We start from the raw sequence: 6542 nt of genomic DNA, 5'->3' as shown, positions 1-6542 counted from the left end.
CTGAGGGAGTTAATGACTTTACAACCTGCCGGGTGGCGGGCGGCGACCCGCGGCGCGGCCGCTCGGCGGGGGTTGGGGGGTAGGGGGGCCGGGCGGTTCCTCAGGCTCCGCCGCCCCGGGGCTCGGCCCCGCGTCCCGCCTGCGAGCTATGGGGCAGGCACTGGGGAGCCGGGCAGCCTGAGCCTGCCCCCTCGCACCGCCCTGCCCGCCGCCGGTCCCAGCGCCCGGCCCTTCGGCAATGGCGCTCGCCGCTTTTTGGAGCTTGTTCGCAGCGTCCCGGGACCGAGCGATCGGTCCCTGCGGAGCCACCCGCGGGCTCGCACACCTGGGCTGCCAAGCCGAGCCCTCCGTTCCTTTCCTCCTGCGCAAAACCCCGTTTGTTACCCGATTCATCGTTCAGGGCAAGTTCTGTTTTCTGGCGCATCCCTTTTGGTGGCCCCGGAGGGCAGCGCTCCGTTCTGGGCAGGGTGGGAGGGAAACATCCCCCGCCATGGAGAGCTGCCCTTGCTGGGGGGCAGATGAATCATTCCCACGTGGTGAGCCAGCCTGATGGTCTGGTCCCTGCTAAGAGAATACATAGCTGTCCGGAGGCCCCAGCTCTCAGCCATGGTTTGTTAAGTCACATACTAAAGCCCAGCCTAAGTCTCACGTTAAAGTTATTCTCCACCGCCTCAGTTGGTGCATCTCGTCTTTATGCAGGAGCTGCAAAAAAGCACACTGCCAAATCAGACCTCTTGAGGCTACTCAGTATCCCTAGAGGGGTCTAAAAGACACGTAGATGAGGTTGTTAGGGACATGGTTTAGTGCCAGTGTTGGGTTAATGTTTGGACTCAGTGATATTGAGGGTCTCTTCCAAACAAAATGATTCTACTTTTCTACCTACATCTGTCTACTTGAGGCATTACTCAGAGGGTGCAGTGGCACCTCAGAAGCCCCCATAAGCTCCCTGAGACCTTCCATGCTAAAGAAATCTGCTGATGCCTGTCTTTGGGTACAGCTTTTAGGCTGGCACACTGAGATAGTCAATTTCGTCACTTAAAAGCGATGAATTTACTTGCTGATACCATCCCCTGCTCCCATCTGGATCCCACCCCTGCTGTGCTTGCAATCAGAAGGCAGCCCTTGGCGAGATGCTGCGAATCTCTGTGCTGCCCTCACACCTCTCCCCCCCGGGAGCCAGGCTGCTCTGAGCTGTGGACAGAGGCTGTGCAAAAACAGCTTCAGATGTCCCCAGCCTGGGGTGGGCATCTGGGGAGCAGCAGTTTCTGCCTGCCAGATGTGCTGTCATTAGTGTGGGAAGGTGATCAGAGTCCTCCACGCTTCTCCCCCGCCAAGGGTTTCAGCCTCAAGGTGGAGGGAGGGGAGAGGAACGGTGGAAGGCTGTCAGCAGGGGGGAGCGACTGGGGATTGCTGATCAAAGCCGTTTGCTAGCAAGGAGGGGACAAGGGGAGGACGGGGTGATCTGCTTCTGACCCACCCAGAGAAAGCAAGGCTGAGGAGGGCGGAAAAATAATGTGGCTGCTCTGTGAGCTGCCTTCTATGAAGGTGGGGGGCGGGGGGAAAGCTTCAGAGGTAACTCCTGGCTTTCCTGCCCTGCCACAGCCCTGTGTAATGTTCCTCTGGAGCCAGCTCCTGCCCTGCAGATCAGGGTGAGCGAAGCTGTGGAAAGGCACAGAGGAGAGGGAGAAGCTGTGCCTAAGAATAAAACTGGGGCTGGCTCCAGTTGAGCAAGGGAGTCAGTAGCAGGGCCAGTCTCACACAAGTTTTAATGCATCTCATTGTCTTCAGCCCCTCTCAAATCCAGGGCCCGAGCAGCAGCTCTAGGAGACAGGAGCAGCCGCTGAGTGCAGAGGTTTGGGGAGAAGCATCTGCGCATGAGGCGCTAAGGGAGCGTGACAGGGTAAATCCAGGTGGGCCGCAAAGCTTTTTCCCTCCAGGGCCCCTCTGTGCCCCCTCATTCCTGACCTTTCTTGTTAGTCCTGCTCTCATCCCACAAGCACAGCTCCTGAGCCTCTTCTGGTCTCAGGCGTGATGCACATGTGGTGTGGAAGGCAACAAGACAATGTTAAAATGCTGCTTGCCATTCTACATCCTAATTTTAAGGAGTGCAGTTGTTTTCTTGCCATTCAGAGGAGATTTTGACTCCTCCTCTCAGTTGATATGGGAGCAAGGGTATGAGAGATAAAGGTTCCCTTGTAGTCTTGAGACCCCTCCGGCAAACCATTGTATGGAAAGGTTTGATAGTGCTACTGAACCGATTAATGCATTTAAAACCTTGCTAATAAAACCATCAACAGCCACCATAAACAGTCTTGCAATTGTTTGTAATCCACCTCTCTCAATTTGTACTTTTTTTTTCCTACTGTCTTTATTTAGACCATAAAGTCGCCACTTTCTAACTGGGCCAACTGGCTCTGCCGTGGTCTGTATTCACTGTGTGAGCAGGCTGAGCTCTGCGGGTGCAGCAGCCCTTTGTGGTTTTGCATTCAGCCCTGCCATTACAAGGAGCTTTTCCCCAGTTGCTTCCCAGTTTCACGTGCCCTGTTAACAGGAAGTAAGTCTGCAATACCAACAAGGAATGTTTAAAAGATTCTCAAAGGTTGAGGATCTCTTCTCTACTAGTATCCAAGCACCAGAGCCATGTGGTTTCATCCTGATAGTCTTTCCATAATCAGAATAGAGCTGGAGCCAGCTAGTGTGTTTCATTGCAGGTACCAGCCACGTTTGGATGCTTGCACTGCTTATGGGGACTGATTCTCACTCACCCCATGCCCTCTGGGTGTTGCCTAGGATTTCAGCCTCTTGTTTAATTGAATTAGGATTCAATCAGCCAATTGTTTCTCTGAACTGTTTCCACAGTCTGGAGAGCAATCAAAGGGCATTGCCTTTGGAGAGGAGGACCGATGTTCGTGGCTGTTATGGCAGCAGGTTCTGCAGGACTGGAGTTAGACCATCCTCTAACATGACCTGAAGGGATTTGTTCTGCTCACAGCTCCCTTGCAGATGTTACAGATGGCAGCCGTCTTCCTGTGGGGAAAGTCCTGGGATCATAATTATAGAGGTTGAGAGTTTAGAAAAATGTATGTGAGAGAGTGGCCTGGAGTGTGAAGGTCCTTGGACACCTCTTTATTTCTGTGTGTGTTTTGCTCCTGTCAACCAAGCTGCTGGAGGGAACCTGACTTTGATAGCAGTCTTGCAGGATATTGCACCAGGTTTTCAGTCAATCCATCTGGCTGAACAGTCCCCATAACTCAGTTGGGTTTACCTGGTGCTTGCCCCATCACAGATGCCCCTTTCTGCCCCTGGGAGCAGAAACAACAACTGGACTTTGCTCTCCCTGTGAGGAGGAACCTGTGTGGTCCAAGGCTCCCCCCTGCAGAAACAAGCTCTGACCAGAGAAACGGCTGGTCCTTCTTTCTGCTGCTCTGAGCAGCTCTAAGAGTTCAGCTCTGTGAATGCAGAGGAAACAGTCTTCATTCAACTCAAGCTGTAACTGTGGCAAGAGGCCAGGTCTGCTCCTCTGTGGAGATTACCATGACCCGAAGCTGCTTCCTGAGATGTCGGAGTGGTCCCTGGGCTGCTGGGGCAGAGGATGGAGCAGACCTCAAAGGATGCATAGTGTGGGGAGGCTGTTTCCATTCCTTGTGTTGAGCCATGCTGCTGCCTCTGCTCGGGCTCTGACAGCATCCTCAGCTCTTGAGTGCCCTTACGAGGGATCTACATAGCCCCCTTGGCCTGAGCATAACTGCACAGTCCAGCCAAAGCAGGGAGAGGCCAGCAGAAGGTCTGCTTATGGTTTTGTCCCCTCCCTGTGCCGGGAGCATGCTTGCAAGCTGTGTTCTTTGAGCCTTTTCCTTGCAGGCTCTTGGATCTGCATCCCACAGGCTGAGGCCAAGCTCCTTTGTACAGCTCATTGTGTGGCTGCTTCCCCTGGGGAGACAAAGAAGGGAAATAAAAAGTCTTAAGCTCCTGATATCTGCAAATCTCTCTCACAATGGAGGTTTTGCAGGCCTAAAAGTGACCCCCAAGGGACCAGCCCTGTGGCAGGGAAGTCTGCCCGTGCATGGAGCTCCCAGGGGTTAAAGCTCAGCAGGAGAGATGCAGCTCAGTTGGGTTCGTATCCATCTCTCTGCATCCTGCCTTCTTCCAGCTTTATTCCATGCTGGTGCAAAGGGGTAAAAAGAGACGTGGCACGATGTGCCTGCTGCAGGGACAGGGATGCTGCAGGGCAGTGTGCTGAGCCTGTCCAGGACCAGTTGGGCCACTCGCCTTTAAATGCTGGGGATGATGAGTTTATGTCATAAGACAGTGGCACGCTCAGGTGTATAATCAGCACTCATTTTGAGGCTGAGTAGTCCAGGCTGGCCGTGCAGAACTGGTTTTCCACCTTGGTTGAGCTTGCTATGTAATTTTCGAAGTAATTTTTAGGGTTGTTGAGTGCCCTGTGGCAGCACATCCTTCCCTGCAGAACTACTGCTGCAGAGAGCAGGACTGAAAAACAAAAGGGAAAGACGGCTGAGGAGGGCAAGTAGAACAAGAAATTTTTTTTGGTAAATGATAAGTTGAAAAATAATTTAGTGTTGGCATTAACATAACAGCAGGCAACTGATAAGCTCCAGCCAAACTCGTGTCCTTGCTGTGCTTGGGCAATGTGTGTGTGTGCAGGAGGAGATGCTCCTGCATGAACTGGTGCATGTGGAAGAGTAGAAGGATGTCAGGGAGGAAAATATGTGAGGAAAGTGCTGCTCAGCCACTGCAGGGACTCGCAGGAGGCTCTTGCCTGGTGTTATACATATTAAAGATCCTTCCTTTGAACAGGCTGCAGATTTAGCCCTAAAATTTACAGAGAGGTGCAGTCGCTGCTGAGCAGCCTCTGGACTTACCTGCTCTGTTTCACTGCCTCTCTTCAACAGCAGGAACCGTTCCCACTCCTGGTTCAAACTGGTGTTTGGAGCAGGTATGAGAATCATGATGTTATTTACCAAAACACATCATGGTGGGCACATCATCTAGGGGAAAACCACTGCTTCATCCTCCTGCCTGGAGATGCTCTCGGAGCTCGTTCAGCTGCTCCCTTTGGACTCGCTTTCAAATTCATGTGCAAGAACTAAAAAAGCAGCCTGGCTTTGGCATCCAAGCAATCACTGCACCTGTTGACACTGGATTTTCATCTGAATCTTTGGGTTAGGACCAAATCTTGTCCTCTCGCACCAGAAAACAGGAGATGAGTGATGTTTATTTCTGAAAATTGATCACATGAACGTGGATTTGAAAATAGACGCCAATGTTATGAGTGTTTAAGTTGCCAGAGCCTGGACAGGGGCTGAAGAAAATCCAGAATAACATGTAAATCTTCTTTTTTAATCAACTCTCTCTCTGTTTAGGCCACAAACTTAAAAATTCATGTGTGCTGAGGTGGTGTGACATTGGGTGGAACTGGTCTGATCAAGGGGGTTGAAATGAGAAACATTTGCTCTCTGCATTTCCAAAATATTTCGGTTGTCCGTGGATTTCAGTTTAATTGTTATCATTAAGTATTAAGCAAACCTCAGTATGTTTCAGTCTGGCTTGAATTCAGTAGCTGTTTGTAAGTTTGTTTTTAGTTTCGTGCTTAGTTGAAAAAGCTGTGAATGTTGTCCCAAACAACTGAGAAGAAGTTCGTTTGGTATTTTTCCAGCAAAAGCAAATATTCACCTTGTTTGCACAACTACAGCCCTGACATAAATAAAACTTTGTCCGGTAGGATGAACTCTGTTGCTTAGTGAACTGAAAATAGCTAGAGGAAAAAACAGAATATTGCAGGACTCCAGTATCACTTCAAAGACTTTGCTGGTTTCTTTCACAATCTCATTATTTATTTTTAAATAGAAGTCTTGTTTCAGAAGCTAGCAGAAATTCTGTCTTTATAAGGTCATAGAATTATCTGTGTATTGGAAGAGCTGGGGTGGGTGACACTTACAGTGATGTGCCCAAGCAGCATGAAGTCGCCTGTGCAAACCTTGGCTATGCGTTACAAACACAGTACATAAAACAGAGAGCAATATAATGTTAAAATACAGATTTCCTTCAAGATATTGACATAACATGATTAATGCTTTGCCGGTTCTGACATCAACGCCCGTACTGAACAGTGCAGAGAAAAACAGTGTTTTCTGTCACCAAGGTAGTGTATAGCAATAAAAAGGAGGGAGAGGAGGAAGCAACTCGTGTCTCATACAAAACCATGCCCTGGGTTGCCCTGCTGATACTGGGCTCCAGCAGGTAATTCTCACACCTAGCCCAGCATCCATCATGGTTAAAATCCCTATAGTCTTGTCTTCATGTCCCCAAACAACCAAAAAGTCTGTTCTTTGGTTCTAGCTTGAACAAATACCCCCCTCCTCTTCCTTTGTGTTGTCCTCTCCTCCAAGTTGACGGCTACGAATCTCCTGAGACAGGTCAAGGCACATGGCAGGAGGAGACAGGCTGTGGTTTTGGGGTGCACGGCTGCGCCTCAGCAGAGCCATCGGTGGGGCAAATCGACAAGGCACCATTGGCAGGAG

The sequence above is a fragment of the Nesoenas mayeri genome (assembly GCF_963082525.1).
Source record: "Nesoenas mayeri genome assembly, chromosome: 8".
Lineage (NCBI taxonomy): Eukaryota > Metazoa > Chordata > Aves > Columbiformes > Columbidae > Nesoenas > Nesoenas mayeri.
Note: the sequence above shows the minus strand (reverse complement) of the source record.